An 18,101-nucleotide genomic window follows, 5' to 3' on the forward strand; every position below is an offset into this window, starting at 1 on the left:
ACATGCCCCTCTCCTTCAAAAAGTGTTGTCCGCAATGCTTGAGTAGTTCTTGATGCTCCTGTATAAAATTATTTTCCTCCCATGTGGAATCTTCAGTGGGCAAGTTCTTCCACTTGATGACATACTATGAAATTGATCGATTTCGTAGCTGTTGGGTTCTTGTTTCTGTGACTGCTCCAGGATCCAATATGATTTTTCCTTCCTCGTCAAGTTCTGGCAATATTGTTTGAACTGGGATCTTCTACAACTTTTGAATGAGTGGCCACACTTCTTCGTCCTTCTTCCATTCATACCTTGTTTCATTTATCCAATCTGGTTGGATAATAGAAATGGCGCACAACAATGCTTCCACATCCTCATCCTTTCTTGAGAGTGCATCTGCCACAAAATTTGTCTTCCCTTTTTTGTAGATTATTTCAAAGTCATAACCCAACATCTTTGTGACCCATTTTTGTTGCTCTTCAGAGGATAATCTTTGTTCTAAAAATTATTTAATACTATCATGATCCATTTTTACCTTGAAGTGTCTTCCCATTAGGTAAGGTTGCCATTTCTTAAGTGCGTGTAGTATTGCCAACATTTCCTTCTCATAAATAGCTTTCTTGAGGGACATTTGTTTGTATGTATGTAACCATAAAAACACCCAATCGCCTACATCAAAACTTCTTTCATTGTGATGCTGATCTTCTTGTTGTTTCATTTGATTCTGCACCAAAGTGGCATTATCCTTTAAAAGTTGGAGAACTTGTTGTTGATGCTCGATGTGATCTTTCACTGCTTGAATCTTTTTCTTCTTGATAAGTCCTTCTTTATTGAGAGTTTGAGTGGTAATTTCTTCCAGTGAATTACAAGATATGGTTGGATTCATTTCTTGATGCTCTATGTGATCTTTCACTTCTTGAACATTTTTCTTCTTGATATGTCCTTTTATCTTGATAGTTTGAGGAGTGGTAATTCCGGTCATTGCATTACAAGATATGGTCGGAGTCATTTCTTCTTTCTTGATGTGGTCTTTCACTTCTTGAACCTTTGTCTTCTTGATATGTCATTCTATCTTAAGAGTTTTAGGAGTAGTAATTATTTCCAATGCTTTACAAGATGTGGTCAGATTCATTTCTTCTTTCTCTAGGATTGGTTCCTAGTGTATATACTCTTATTTTGACGTTTCTTGATCCTTTTCTTCCTCCTCTCCACAATCAATGTAAAATAATTTCTTCTCAGCACACTTATGACCTTTAATGTATTTTTTATCACAATTGTAACAAAGCCCTTTTTCTCTTTTTTCTTCCAATTGTTGTGGTGTAACCCTTGTAAGTTGTGGAAGGCTAGGAGAAACAACACTTCCATATTTATAATTGTGAGAGGTAGACTTCCTTGTTGCCATAATTTTTCCTTCCACTTTGTAACAAAGCCCTTTTTCTCTTTTTTCTTCCAATTGTTGCGTTATTGCTCTTTGTATCCTCATAATGTGCTATAATTTCCTTCGTGAAAATTGACAACATAACAAGTGGTTTACGAGAACAAAGGCCTTTATACCATAAAAATTTATCTTGTTCTAAATATGAAGATGCAATACATACCTTTTGTAATAGTGGAACACCATGTAGATCAAAATATTTCTCCATCTGTAGTATCCAATTTACCGGATCCTTGCCATCAAACTTCCTCATCTCGATTTTTCTTGATTTTAGGAGCTCGATCTTGAAACAAATGTAACTCTGTAATTTCAGATCTCCAAGTTTTGAAATTTCTTCCTGTGGTATATCTCTGAGTTCTCTTTCTAACCCTGTAAGTCTGATTAGAATTTGATTATACAAAAAAGAGTTATGCGAAATATCTCACAGTGACCTGATTATAGACTAGTTCCGTAGAGCGAAATTGTACGATGTGCCATGTCTCATTGTTTCGACCTTAGTACCTGAAACTAATATACAAAAAATTACAAGAAGTCCTCTTTCTGTAACTTCTTACGAAAATTCAATCTGATGCTCAAAAAGAAAGTTATGACGATTTTCCCAAGGTGACCTGTTTGGAATGTAATTCGGGGGTCTGCAAAAACCCTAACTTCCTCAGATTATATCTCCGAAAATATAGCGATACAGGATCTGAAATTTGGAGCCGAGGTTCAGACCAATTTCTTCTCAAATTGGCTTTGTTGTTAGCTTCTGAAACGTCGTAGAGAAAGCATTATAGTGAACATTCCAAAATGAATTGCTTTAGATGAAATTCTGGAGCTTGCAAAAACTCTAACTCCCTCAGATCATATCTCCGAAAGTATAATGAGACAAGATATGAAATTCGGTCATGAGGTTCAGCATGATTTCGTCTCAAATGGGTTTTTTTTTCGCAATTGAAACATCGCAGAAAAAGTTATAGCGAAAATTCCATGATGACCTGTTTGGAGCAGCGAAACCCTAGAATCCAAAGCTCTGATACCAAATGTTATGAAACCAACTCGCAAAAAGATAGAAAAGATAGATGAATGCCTTAGAAATAAGCTTCTTCGAGGGGGCAACCTCCTTTACATTACACAAATGAATAATTCTTTAATGATACAAATGAAAATACTTCCTTTCTATATATAGGAGTCTAAGGGGTCATAGTATAATTAGAGCCGACATAACAATAATAATGTAAGGGAACAATAATAACAATAGTGGGCTTCTATGGGGCACAATAATAACAATATGGGGACTACATGGGCACAACAATATAATAAGGGGGTTGTACTAATAACAATAAGGGGTTACACTAGTAGTATAGGGACCTACCATTGAAGGCGTGAGGATTCATTATAGACAATGTGTAGATAAGGTGGGGGCCTTCTAGAAGACATATTAGATCGAGAATCAAATTTCTCCAGAGTCCAATGGTGTTGGGTGAGGCTCATTAGTTGTGGTGGCTTCCAGTGAATGGTTGTTCATAGAGTTGTGAGAGAAGAGACTTTCCTACTGACATTTCTAGTAGATTATCTTAGTAGTCGAGTCTTCCAACTTCTGGGTGGTAGCTCCTTTATGTAATAATTTTTTCAACATAATAGAAGATTTTAGAAGCAACAAAAATAGGTTGTTTTTTCCCTGGAGATGTTTTTCCACTAGAAATTTTTTTTCCTCTTATGTGCCTGATTTCCTTGTTGATTCTTTATGATGTTTTTATATGGTGGTTTTGTATGCTTTGATACTTTGATTTCATGTTGGTTCCACAAGTTTAGACGATGAATTACTAAATCTTGTGCTTTGGTAAAAACAGTTAAAAATTAAATTATCACAGTCACTACTGATTCACCCCTCCTCTCAGTAGTGAATCCATTTCCAACATTGGATAGGTTGAATTATACCTGCCTCTATCATTTCTGCAACCATACATTCAATTTCAATTTTTTGGGCATAGGGATATCTATAAGGTCTGATGTTTGGAGGAACACTTCCTAGAATCAAGTGAATAACATGATCATGATCATGAATAGGTGGGAGACCTTTGGTAGTATCCAATACCTTGGAATGATTGTCCAAGACTCTTTGCAGATATGGAGAAAGGGAATATTTTGATGTTTGAACCTCTAGTGAACATAATTGTGCAATTACGCCTCGTTGTTCTTTCTTCAAAATATTTGTCACGCAATCAGATTTGATTATCTTCCCCGATCTCCATGAAATTGCAATTAATTCAATTTCCTTTCCTTCCTAGGAAAATTTCAAGAAAAATGATTCAAAATTAAAATTTATCATCCCCAAAGATTGTAACCTTTAGACTTCTAATACAACATCAACACCACCCATTGGAATGGAAAGCATTGGCCTATTCAATGAATATTCCCCCATTGTTAGCTTGATATTATGTTACTCCCCTGATCATTTTATGGTTCCTCCATTTGCAACCATCACTTGACATTCTGGTGTTGGATATAGGAAGCAATTCAATTCCTTGACTATCTTACAATGAATAAAATTATGGGTACTACCCGAATCAATCAGTACTATTACCTTTTTCTTCTTGATATATCATTCTATCTTGAGAGTTTGAGGAGTGGTAATTCCCACCAATTCATTACAATATATGGTCATATTCATTTCTTCTTTCTATGGGGTTGGTTCCTAGTGTATATCTTCTTCTTTTGATGTTTCTTGTTCCTTTTCTTCCTCCTCTTCACAATCTATGTAAATATTTCCTCTCAACACATTTATGACCTTTATTGTATTTTCTATCACAACTGTAACAAATCCATTTTTCTCTTGTTGTTGTGGTGTCAACCTTGTAGGTTGTGGGAGGCTAGGAGAAATAACACTTCCATCTTTATAGTTGTGAGTGTTAGAACTCCTTTTTTCCATAATTTTTCTTTCAAATTTTCTTACCACCTTGAATGCATTTTCCAATGAATTAGGTTCCCAAAGGTGAACCTCATGTTGGATGTTATCCTTTAAATTCACTATGAAGACATCAATCACATGCTCCTTTGGAATATCAGGTGCCTTGATATTCAATCTTTGGAAGTCTTCAATGTGCTTTGCCATTGAACCATTTTGTTTGATATTTATCAATTGACTAATTAAGAAGGTATTTCTCTTTGTATCCTCATAATGTGCTACCAATTCCTTTGTAAAAATTGTCCAAGTGACGATTGATTTACAAGAACAAAGCCATCAATACCACACAAACGGATTGGGTTCTAAATATAAAAATGCAATGCGTACCTTTTTTGTGTGTGGCACATCATGTAGATCAAAGAATTGCTCCACCTGTAGTATCCATGTTACTAGATCCTTGCCATCAGAATTCCTCATATTGATCTTTGGAATGTGATGGGCCTTCAAACCAAAGTTATGTTGGGTGTGGAGCCTAATTATCTTCTTTATTTAGAGGTATCGTCACGTTGTACCACAGTTTGTAACGGGGTAGCAATGCCTCCCATCGTTTAATCATCGTCAGGGGGGTCCAGGGGGGTGATGATGATGTAAAATAGATGTAAATCTGCCTTGTAAACTATTGTAATTTCGTAGTCAATATGGGATATTAATTAGGCAGAGATCTGACGGTAGAAGTTATGTTTAATTTAGGGTTTTCCCCCTAGAAGGTAACCCCTCGCTATATATGAGGGAATTGTATTGCGGATATGTAGATTTATATTCTGAGTGATAAAGAGAGAGGAGATTGTGTGAGAGCAAAGAGGAAATTACAACAGATCTACTATAGGTTGTATCTCTTCATTTTGCTCGATAATATAAAAGGAAGGACTAGCCGTTTCTCCATGGATGTAGCCCAAATTGGGTGAACCACGTATATCTATGTGTCTCTCTTGTTTTATGCATTTTCTGTGTTTGTGTTTCTGAAATATTTTATGTGTTCCATTGCTCTGTAATATATAATTTTCTAACAATTTAGAGTCTCTAAAATCACAATTCACATTCTTTTTGTTCTCATCATGATTTTCATGGACTACCTTATCACCATTAGGAAGAATTTTCTGTAGCAAATTTGTCAAACCTTCCTTCAAAACTTCCATGTATTCTTTTATTTTTTCCTCTAAGCCATCCATCTTAACATTTGATTTCTTCCTATTCTTCTTTAGTTTCTCTTTGTGAGAGTGAAAATTGTTGCACTTGGTCCCGTAATTTTAATATATCATGTTGGAATTCTTCTTCTTCATGCATCATAGTAGAACTTTCTAAGGGCTTAATGGGTGTAGCACTTTTTTGTTTGGGAGGAATTTTGGACCAATTAATGATATCTATGCTTCACTATTCTATTTGAATCACTTCAAATTGATTTTTCAAACAAAAGTATTGCAAATTTAAAAATACACACCTTTTAGAGCTTGATTTTGAGCTTGTTGATAGGATGATCTTGAAACTATTGTTTCTCTGTGATTTCGGCCTCCCAAGATCTGAAATTTTGTCTTGTGGTATCCCTTTGCGTCCTATTTCCAACCCCACCAGTTACACCGAGATTGAATTCTTCAAGGTAAAGTTAGACCAAATATCCCAAGATGACCTTCTTATGGACTATTTCAATAGAGAGAACTTGTACAGAATGCCACGTGTCACTGTTTCAACCTTCAGCCCTGAAAATTCTGCCCAAGAAACTACAGTTTGTGCAATTTCATTCAATTTTTACTAAATTTAGTGTGCATGCCCAAAATGAAAGTTATGATTATTTTCTCTGAGACACTTGTTTGAGACAAAATTTTGGAACATACAAAAACCATAACCTCCTTGAATCATATCTCCGAGAATATAGTGAATTGAGATCTAAAATTTTTGCACAAAGATCAAGATTTCAGATCCACGTGGTAGAAATTTTAGCTTTTGAAGCTCACAGAAAAAAAGCTATAGCGGAAATTCCAAGATGACCTATTTGAAGCAGTGCAACACTAGGATCCAAAGCTTTGATCCCAAATGTTATGTAACAAAATCACAAAAACAAAGAAAAGATGGATCAACGACTTGAAAATAAGCCTCTTCGAGGGGGGAATTCCTTTTACATCACATAAATGAACAATTATTGGATGATCCAAATGACAAGACCTCCTTGGTATATATAAGAGTATAAAGGGTCACAATATAATTAGGGCCTACACAACAATAATAATGTAAGGGCACAACAATCATAATAGTGGACTTCTATGGGGCACAAAAATAAAAATATGGGGGCTAAACTAGTAAAGGACCTAACAAATTTGAAACACTTTCGGTAGAAATCACATTAGGAATGTTTGGTTGACGCAGTTCGAACCAGCTAGTGTGGTTCATCATCACGACAAGATGAAGAATCAAATCATGGCAGTGAGTTAAATAGATAGACAAAATTTTCCAACGACTATAAAGAAACGACTACTTTTAACTGGGTCAAAAAATAGGTGAAGAATTAATTTAATCATAATTTAAATAATTAAGTCAAATGTGTATAAATAAATATTAATATTATTTTTTCTTTTTCTTACATAAATTTGAAAATATTTTTGACTAAACTAAGAAAATTAATCTTTTAATTATAATTTAAATAATTAAATATATATAAATAAATAAATTAAAATCCTAGATTCCAAAAAAAACTTTTGGCTTGACTAAGAATTAAGAGAAAATTAATTTTCATATATATATATATATATAACACTCCATAAATTGAGGCTAGGGATTATTATTAAAATAATGGGAAACATTATTCTTATTACAAAGCTTAATAAATAAGAAAATCAACTAAATAAAAACTCCTAAGTCAAAGGTAGAATATAAAATAAATTAAGATCAATAAAAATATAATATATAAAAATATAAAATATAAAAGGGAAAAGGAAAACAAAGAGGAATCAATAAACCCAAGGGGGAGAAATCAGAAGAAACTAAAATCAAGGAGATAAAAAGGGAAAATCAAGGAAATCGACAAAACCACTAGACCAAGAAGGAGAAAAAGCTAAGAGAAAAGGGTAGGAATCCAACAACTACTAATTTTCCATCCATCATCCCTATTTAGATTACTCAATCTCCTCTCAATTTCAATGGCTTCCCTAAACTTACGGTGATGAAAATGAGAAATCTTCGCAATAACCTTAGCCTCCTCAATGCATATATGATGCTTTGTCTTCTCAACATGTTCAACCAAATATGAAGAGCGGGTCCTCCCATGCTTGATGTCGGCTACGTGTTCCTTAATCCTCTGATTTATAGACCGACCAATTTCACTAATGTATGAGGTTCCACAAGAACACAGGATAACATAAACACCTTTCATATCCATTGGGTTCACTGGGTCTTTAACATATTTTAAGGAACTTCTAATGGTGTTGAGGGGTCTAAAGGTTGAGGGAACATTATGCTTCCTCAAGATTCTCGCAATCTTGTCTGTGGTCCCTTGGATGAAAGGGAGATGTACCCCTGAATTACGATCACTGGGGTCTTTCTTAACCTTAGGACCTTTGCTAGCTTTGAGGAAAGCTTTAAGACCTTGTTTCCTACTATATCCATTATTAACAAAAACATTAAGGAGATGGGTTTTCTCTTTGGAAAGGTGGTCTTCGTAAAAAATTCATAGTGCACGAGAAGCTAAGGTGTTGGGAATGCCTACCTTTTGAGCAGGGAAATGATGTGACTTGGCATGAGGATACTGCTCAGTATGAGTGTTTCGGAAGAAAGCTCATACTGCGTAGTATCTTCATGTAGGGTCCCATCGTTTCCCAGCTAAAAAACTAGGTGTTCTCAACACGTTAGCTACTTGTGCACTGAGAATTTCTTATGAAGACCACCTTTCCAAAGAGAAAACCCATCTCCTTAATGTTTTTGTTAATAATGAATATAGTAAGAAACAAGGTCTTAAATATTTCCTCAAAGCTAGCAAAGGTCCTAAGGTTAAGAAAGACCCCAGTGATCGTAATTCAGGGGTACGTCTCCCTTTCATCCAAGGGATCTGTAGGAGCGATTTAATTGTATGTTAAATCCTTGTCATTTAATTTGTCAACCTGGGGGTTTCATAAACTTAGAAGCAAACCAAAATATATGGGACCTCAGATGAAAATGTTGTAGAAAGTTTGTTTAGAATGGAAACACATATTACAAATAAGTTCTAAGTTTTAAAGAAACTAAAAAATATCTGATTCAAGATGCAGTAAGCGAAGGAAGAGGCTCCTAACTTAGGAGGTCCTGGTTGTCCTTCCCCACAATACTATCCTCAAGAAGAGAAACTAAAGAGCAACAGTTTTTGATGTGTAGAAAGCAAGAGAAGAGGCTCCTAATTTAGGAGGTTCTAGTTGTCCTTCCTCACAGTTCTACTCCAACAACATTACCATTGCATCTAAGAAAGCAGGAAAGAAAGCATATAAATGAAAGCAAGTAAATATTGTTTTCAATTCAGTTCTTAGCTCATGGAGAAGAGTCTCTTGTTCAACAATCCTGGTTGTCCTTCTCACATGAAAACTAGCTACTGAAAGGAAATCAATCTTCACATAAGAAAACATACTTGCAGAAAGTAAATCACACCTGCATGAAAGGAAATAACAGAAATTAAACTATGTTACAAATGTATGCGAATTGTGGTTGATGTGGATCCGTCCATTCCTTAATGAGCACACATGAACAATTATCACACCTTAAGAATCAAACAACACTCATAACTCATAATTTTGGAGAAAATGATATTATTCATGCTGAATGAACAATCATAAATCTGATTCTAATGAATAACTGATAACTGTTGGCTTCCTTTGAAGGATGATTCTCTTATTTAAACATGAATTAAGGATATCTAATAAATAAATGTAGATCCCTTAAATATCTACTAGATCCATACTTGTCTCAACTTATCCCTAAATACTAGATACAAATCCTATGACACATTAAGATCTCCATGATCTTTCTCCTTGGAATATGGTCCACCTCTTGAGTTGAAATTCGAATTTTATCTTGGGAGGCCAAGTAAGACCCTTCTAGAACCTCCAAATAGGCCTACACAAGTCACAAAACTCATAACACATAGTTCATTAGATAATGATGTGTTGGGTCCCTATAATACTAGTGATTACCCTATTACTATTGTATTTATACCCCTTATTAATATTGTTGTGCCCCTATTGCCCCCATATTGTTATTACTGTGCCCCATAGAATCCCTCTATTGTTATTTTTGTGGCTTTATATTATTATTATTAGGTCGGCTGGGTTATATTGTGACTCCTTATACTCCTATATATAAAAAGGAGGTTTTGTCATTTGTATCATCGAAGAATTGTTCATTTATGTAATGTAAAGGAGGTTTCCCCCTCGAAGAGGCTGAATTCTAAGGTGTTGATCTATCTTTTCTATCTTTTCTTGAGCTGGTTTCATAACATTTGGTATCAGAGCTTTGGATTCTAGGGTTTCGCTGCTCCAAACAGGTCATCGTGGCATTTTTGCTATAACTTTTTTTTCTACGCCATTTCAGAAGTTGAAAAGAAAAACCCATTTGAGAAGACATCGCGTTGAATCTCGGGTCTGAATTTCAGAACCTTTCGCACTATATTTGCGTAGATATGATCTTAGGAAGTTGGTCTTTTTGCAGACTCCTGAATTACATTCCAAACAGGTGACCTGGGGAAAATTGTCATAACTTTATTTCTGAGCATCGGATTGAAATTTCGTAAGAAGGTACAGAAAGAGGACGGACTGTAGTTTCTTTTATATATTTTTTCAGAGCCAAAGGTTGAAACAGTGATTCGTGGCACGTCATACAAGTTGGCTCTACTAAACTAGTCTATAAGCAGGTCACTGTGGGAGATTTTGCATAACTCTTCCTTGGAGAATCCAATTTGGATCAGACTAGTGGCATTGGAAAGAGGACATAGAAGGCTACTACAGATCACAATTTCAGAACTGGATGATCCGAAATTACAGAGATACATCAGATTCAATATCAGGCTTCTACGAAGTGAAAAAAGGTGTGTAGTTTTTTTTTTTAATTTTTGCGTAAGCTTGGTTTGAAGGAATTCAAAGGGCATAGTAAAGCATTATTATCGGTAACTGATGCCCCGAGGAAAGAAAATGCAAACACCTAGTAAGGAACCTGAAAGCTCTAGCATGACTCATGAAGAAGAGGAAGAAATGCTACATGTTATATCAAAATTACAAGAACAAGTGCAACAAATGTCACGCTCACAAAAGCTAACAGAAGCTAAGATAAATGGCGTGGAATCTAAGATAAATGGCGTGGAATCTAAGATAAAGGGCATGAAAGCTAAGATGGATGATTCAAAGACAGATTTGAAGAGAGACATGGCAGATTTGAAGATAGACATGGCAGATTTGAAGACAGATTTGACAAATTTTCTACAAGAAATACTTACTAATGGTGAAAAGGTTGTAAAGGAAACTCATGATGCAAACAAAAGAAATGTTAATCATGATTCCATAGACTCTAATGTTGGATTGAAGACCCACCATATTCCAAAAATCAATATGAGGAAGTTTGATGGCAAGGATCCCGCAACATGGATATTACAGATGGAGCAATTTTTTGATCTCAATAATGTGCAAAACACACAAAAGGTACATATGGAAACTTTATATTTGGAACCAAATCAGTTTGTATGGTATCAATGGCTTTGCTCTCGTAAACAATTTATCACTTGGGCAATTTTTACAGAAGAATTGATAGAACATTATGAGGATACAAAAAGCAACACTTTTTTTAGCCAATTGATAAGTCTCAAACAAAAGGGTTCAATAATGGAGCACATTGAGGAGTTCCAAAAATTGAACATAAGGGTAAAAGATATTCCAGAGGAGCATAGGATTGATGTGTTCATAGGGTCTTTAAAGGATAATATCCAACATGATGTTCGCCTTTGGGAACCTGATTCATTAGAGAAGGCATTCAGGTTAGCAAGAAAAATGGAAAGCAAAATTATGGCAACCAGGAAGCATACCACTCACAACTATAAAGACGGAAGTGTTGCCCCTAGTCTTCCACAACCTATAAGGTTGACACCACAACAATTGGAAGAAAAAAGAGCAAAAGGGCTTTGTTACAGTTGTGATAGCAAATACACTAAAGGTCATAAGTGTGTTGAGAAGAAATTATTCTACATAGATTGTGAAGAGGAAGAAGAAAAGGAGCAAGAAAGGTCAAAAGAAGAGGATATACTCCAGGAACAAAGCCTAGATGAAGAACAAATAAATCTGACCATATCTTGTAATGCATTGGCGGGAATTACCACTCCTCAAACCATCAAGATAGAAGGACAAATCAAGAAGAAAAAGGTAATAGTGTTGATTGATTCAGGAAGCACCCACAATTTTATTCATTGTAAGGTAGCAAAAGAATTGAATTGCTTCCTATATCCAGCACCAGAGTGTCAAGTGATGATTGCAAATGGAGGAACAATAAATTGCTCTGGAAAGTGCCATAATATCAAGCTATCCATGGGAGAATATGTATTGACTAGCCCAATGCTTTCCATTCCAATGGGAGGTGCTTATGTTGTACTAGGAGTCCAATGGCTACAATCCTTGGGTACAATAGCTTTTAATTTTCAAGAATTTTTCATCAAATTTTCTATGGAAGGAAAGGAAGTTGAATTAAGGGGTATTGCAGGGAAACTAGGAAAGATAATCAGCTCTAATGGTATGACAAAGCTTCTAAAAAAGGAACAAAGAGGTGTAATTGCACAATTATGTTCGCTAGATGTTTCCACATTGGAATCATCTATTTCTCCAGATCTCCAAAAAGTCCTGGACAATCATTCCAAGGTATTTGAGACTCCCAAAGGTCTCCCACCTATGCGTGATCATGATCATGCTATTCATCTGATTCCAGGAAGTGTTCCTCCAAACATCAAGCCGTACAGATATCCCTATGTCCAAAAGAGTGAAATTGAACGTATGGTTGCAGAAATGCTAGAGGCTGGTATAATTCAACCGAGTCAAAGTTCTTTCTTTGCTCCAGTAGTATTGGTGCACAAGAAGGATGGATCATGGCGCATGTGTCCGGATTATAGGGAGCTCAACAAGCTCACTATTAAAGATAAGTTCCCCATTCCTGTCATTGATGAATTACTGGATGAATTGCATGGATCAATTTACTTCACCAAGTTGGATCTTCGTTCAGGATATCATCAAATCAGAATGAAGACTGAAGACATTCCGAAAACATCATTTAGAACTCATGAGGGTCATTATGAATTTTGGTCATGCCTTTTGGCCTTACCAATGCACCTTCAACATTTCAAGGTTTGATGAATTCAATTTTCAAACCATTCCTTAGAAAATTTGTGTTAGTATTTTTTGATGATATACTAATCTACAGCAAGTCTTGGAAGGATCATGTTGAACATGTTGACAAGGTGCTACAACTATTGGAGGAGAAACAATTATATGCAAAAAGATCCAAATGTTTCTTTGGAGTCCAAGAGGTGGAATATTTGGGTCATATTGTATCTCATGAAGGAGTTAAGGTAGACCCTAGCAAAATTAAAGCCATTAAGGAATGGAAAATTCCCACATCCATAAAGCATCTGCGAGGATTTCTCGGGTTGACAGGGTATTATCGCAAGTTTGTTAAGAATTATGGGAGAATAGCAGCACCTCTAACAACATTATTGAAGAAAGATGCATTTTCATGGACTCCAGAAGCAACAAAGGCCTTTGAACATCTTAAAGAGGCAATGTGCCAAGCACTGGTCTTAGCTACACCGGACTTCACAAAAACCTTTATTGTGGAATGTGATGCTTCAGGAAATGGAATTGGTGCTGTTCTAATGCAAGATGAAAGACCCATTGCTTTTGAAAGTCGTCCAATCAAGGGAAAGTTTTTAAGCAAAGCTATTTATGAGAAGGAAATGTTGGCAATACTCCATGCACTTAAGAAATGGCGACCCTACCTAATGGGAAGACACTTCAAGGTAAAAACGGATCATGATAGCCTTAAATACTTTTTAGAACAAAGATTATCCTCTGAAGAGCAACAAAAGTGGGTCACAAAGATGTTGGGTTATGACTTTGAAATCATCTACAAAAAGGGAAGCAAAATGTGGTGGCAGATGCACTCTCAAGAAAGGATGAGGATGTGGAAGCATTGGTGTGCACCATTTCTATTATCCAACCAGATTGGATAAACGAAGCAAGGGAGGAATGGAAGAATGACGAAGAAGTGTGGGCACTTATTCAAAAGTTACAACAAGATTCCAGTACGTCTGATACATTTAGCTGGAAAAATGATTCGTTATGGTACAAAGATCGCTTATACCTCTGTAAGAATTCCCAGCTAAAACAAAAGATTCTTATGGAATTGCACACTTCTCCCTTAGGAGGGCACTCAGGATTTTTAAAAACTTACCACAGGGTTAAGAAGGAATTTTTTTGGGATGGCCTTAAATCAGATATTCAAAAGTTTGTGGCGGAATGTTTGGTTTGCCAACAAAATAAAGTTGAAACAATTAAGACACCGGGTCTATTACAACCTTTATCCATTCCAAGCCAACGTTGGGAGGAGGTTTCAATGGATTTTATCACAGGTTTACCCAAGTCTGAGGGAAAGAGTGTCATCATGGTGGTAGTTGACAGACTTACCAAGTATGCACACTTTTGTGCATTATCACATCCATTTAAAGCCAGTACAGTTTCTACTGCATTTATGGAAACAATTCAAAAGCTACATGGAAACCCAAAGATTATTGTAAGTGACAGAGATCCCATTTTCACTGGAAATTTTTGGACATAATTATTTTCTTGTCTTGGTACTCAGTTAGCTCATAGCTCATCTTATCATCCTCAATCTGATGGGCAAACTGAGATAGTAAACAAATGTTTGGAAGGATATCTTCGTTGCTTTGTATCTGATAAACAGACACAATGGGTCAAATGGTTGCCTCTGGCTGAATGGTGGTATAACACTTCCTTCCATACAACAACAAAAATGACCCCATTTATGGCACTTTATGGGTATCAACCACCATCCATCACATCATATTTAAGAGAAAATTCTAAGGTTCAGGCAGTGGAACATCACATCGAACATCAACAACAAGTCCTCCAACTCTTAAAGGATAACCTCGTGTTGGCACGTAATAGAATGAAACAACAGGCAGATCAACATCGCAGTGAAAGAAGTTTTGATGTAGGTGATTGGGTATTCCTACGGCTACAACCATATAAGCAAATGTCCCTCAAGCAAGCTAAGAAGGATAATAAATTATCACCAAAGTATTATGGTCCGTACAAGGTGTTGCAAAAGATTGGTACTATGGCATACAAATTGGAGCTTCCTGCAGCTTCTCGATTGCACCCAGTTTTCCATGTTTCATGTTTAAAGAAGGTTATAGGCGACAAGCTCCCAGTTCAAACAATATTGCCAGAACTTGACGAGGAAGGAAAAATTATATTGGAACCGGAAGCAGTCACAAAAACAAGAACTCGACAGCTACGAAATCGATCAATTTCAGAGTATCTTATCAAGTGGAAGAACTTATCTGCTGAAGATTCCACATGGGAGGATGAGAATTTTATACAGAAGTATCCAGAACTACTCAAGCGTTGAAACACTTTTTTGAAGGAGAGGGGCATGTTGGGTCCCTATAATACTAGTGATTACCCCATTACTATTGTAGTTATACCCCTTATTAATATTGTTGTGCCCCTATTGTCCCCATATTGTTATTACTGTGCCCCATAGAATCCCTCTATTGTTATTTTTGTGGCTTTATATTATTATTGTTAGGTCGGCTGGGTTATATTGTGACTCCTTAGACTCCTATATATAGAAAGGAGGTTTTGTCATTTGTATCATCCAAGAATTGTTCATTTACGTAATGTAAAGGAGGTTGCCCCCTCGAAGAGGCTGAATTCTAAGGCGTTGATCTATCTTTTCTATCTTTTCTTGAGCTGGTTTCATAACATGATGATAAGACTTGAATAGAAAGAACCAAAACCAGGGACTTCACTGATTATGATAGTTGAAGGTGAGCATACAATATCATTTTTATTGATACATTCCTTATGGATAAGGTCTCATTAATATAGCATAGCATGAAAATCGCTTGCCAAATGATTATGTCAAGTTGAAAGAAAAATATTGCCCATTTTATTGGAAAGTAAAATGAAAATACAATCAAATCAAATCAAATGAAAGATTTAAAACAAATGCTTGCAAAGCAGAAAGAAATCCATCAAGAACATAAGCCATGAGAGAAATATTACAAGATAAAATAAAGGATTAACATAAAAATATATAAATGAAATGATGATTATGTTAAAACTATAGATTTTATCTTGTAAAGTGATTTGTTAATAAATCTCTTTGTTTCAAAGCATAGTTATTGATTTAAGGATTGTATTTGTATGCTTTAATAGAAATTTATTTTTTTGGTAAATCATGTTTAAAAACCAATTTACAAGTCTTTCAAAGATCAAATTTTAATAATAATACTAATAATTAGTTTAACAGAGAATATAAATGAAGCATGAAGAAAAATTTGGAAGAGAAAAAGGAATTCCCTAAATGCATTATGATGATTGTTCTTCCTAAACTATTTTTGCTAGCAAAATCAAGTCCTTGAACCAATGAAAACCTACAAAAGGGAGAAGACAAGGATATGAAAAAAAATAAAAATGAGGATCAACATATACACGTACCTCAGAGAAATGCATACCAAATTACCTTGTGAATCTTTCCATTCTCGTATGAAGAGTATATAAAAATAGGCAAGACAAGTTACATTTATCTCCAAGTTTACGTATGTTGAAGATCATCAAATTATTGAAACTAGAAACTAAGAAATATGATACAAAGATTATTAACAAGACAAGGTAAAAGAGTTTTGCATATGAATAATGTGAATGAGAAGATATTGTATGGCAAAGTTCGAAACTTTGTCTTGCAATCTCTTTTTATTAATGTAAATTAAAATCCTAATCAAAATGCAATTATGTATGTAAAAAGTGGAAATGAGCACTATATTTGAGTTAACATCTTAGAATATGGGGTTTACCATTGTAAATTAATGATAATGATCAAATCAAAAGCTTCACGAATGATAACTCATGATATGTAAAATGATAACTGAATGAATGACAAAAACTCATTCCTATTCATTAAAATACCATAATTGCTTTATTTTAGAAAAATAAAAATAAACTAAATAAAGCTACATTTCTACTCTAATTCTTTTGAAGGTAAATGACTAGGTATAGTCATATTTCCAATGCAACCAAGTAATCACTTTATTTCCTGAGAAATATACAATACATACATCAATAAAAGTGATGAAGTAAATACTAAACTATGTACCAAAATGTTAAATTCAACATGTATATTAATTCATAAAAATAAAGAAAAAAAGAATGTTATGCAACCAGCTCACAAATAGATAGGTCAACAACTTAAAAATTATCCTCTTCAATGGGGAAGCCTCCTTTACATTACATAAATGAACAATTATTGGATGATTCAAATGAAAAAGCCTCGTTTCTATATATAGAAGTCTAAGGGGTCACAATATAATCATAGCCTACATAACAAGAATACAAAAATAACGATTGTGGGCTTCTATGTATCACAATAATAACAATACGGAGACTACATGGGCACAAAAATAACAATAATGGGGCTACACTAATAATAACAACAAGGGGCTACACTAGTATTAGAGGACCTAACATGTTCCTCTCCTTCAAAAAAGTGTTGTCCTCAACACTTGAGTAGCTTTGGATGCTTCTGTATAAAATTCTCATCCTCCCATGTGGAATGTTCAGTGGGTAAGTTCTTCCACTTTATGAGATACTCTGAAATTGATCGATTTCGTAGCTATTGAGTTCTTGTTTCTGTGACTACTTCAAGTTCCAATATGACTTTTCCTTCCTCTTCAAGTTTTGGCAATATTGTTTGAACTTGGATCTTGTCAGCTGTAACCTTTCGTAAGCATTAAACATGGAATCTGGGTGCACTCGAGAAGATGTAGGAAGCTCCAATTTTCATGCCATAGTACACATATTTTGCAACACCTTGTAAGGACCATAGTACTTTTGGTGATAATTTATTATCCTTCATAGTTTGCTTGAGGGACATTTTTTTGTATGGTTGTAGCTGTAAAAACACCGAGTCGCCTACATCAAAACTTCTTTCACTGTGATGTTGATACGCCTGTTGTTTCATTTGATTATGTTCCAAAGTGAGGTTATCCTTTAAGAGTTGAAGACATTTGTGTTGACGCTCGATGTGATCTTCCACTACTTGAACATTAGAATTTTCTCTTACATATGATGTGATGGACGGTGGATGTTATAACTATAAATTGCCATAAATGGGATCATTTTTGATGCATTATGCAAGGGAGTGTTATACCACCATTCAACCAGAGGTAACGACTTGACCCATTATGTTTTCTTATCAGATACAAATCAACAAATATATCCTTCCAAACATTTGTTTACTATATCAGTTTGCCCATCAGATTGAGGATGATAAGATGAGGTATGCGTTAATTGAGTACCAAGGCAAGAAAATAATTTCGTCCAAAAATTTCTAGTGAAAATGGGATCTCTGTCGCTTACAATAATCTTTGGGTTTCCATGTAGCTTTTGAATTGTTTCCATAAATGTGGTAGCAATTCTATTGGGTTTAAATGGATGAGACAATGCGTAAAAGTGT

Source organism: Pinus tabuliformis, chromosome 8, assembly GCF_031772625.1.
Source record: "Pinus tabuliformis cultivar Carrire ecotype Pingquan chromosome 8, CPIR1, whole genome shotgun sequence".
NCBI classification, from domain to species: domain Eukaryota; kingdom Viridiplantae; phylum Streptophyta; class Pinopsida; order Pinales; family Pinaceae; genus Pinus; species Pinus tabuliformis.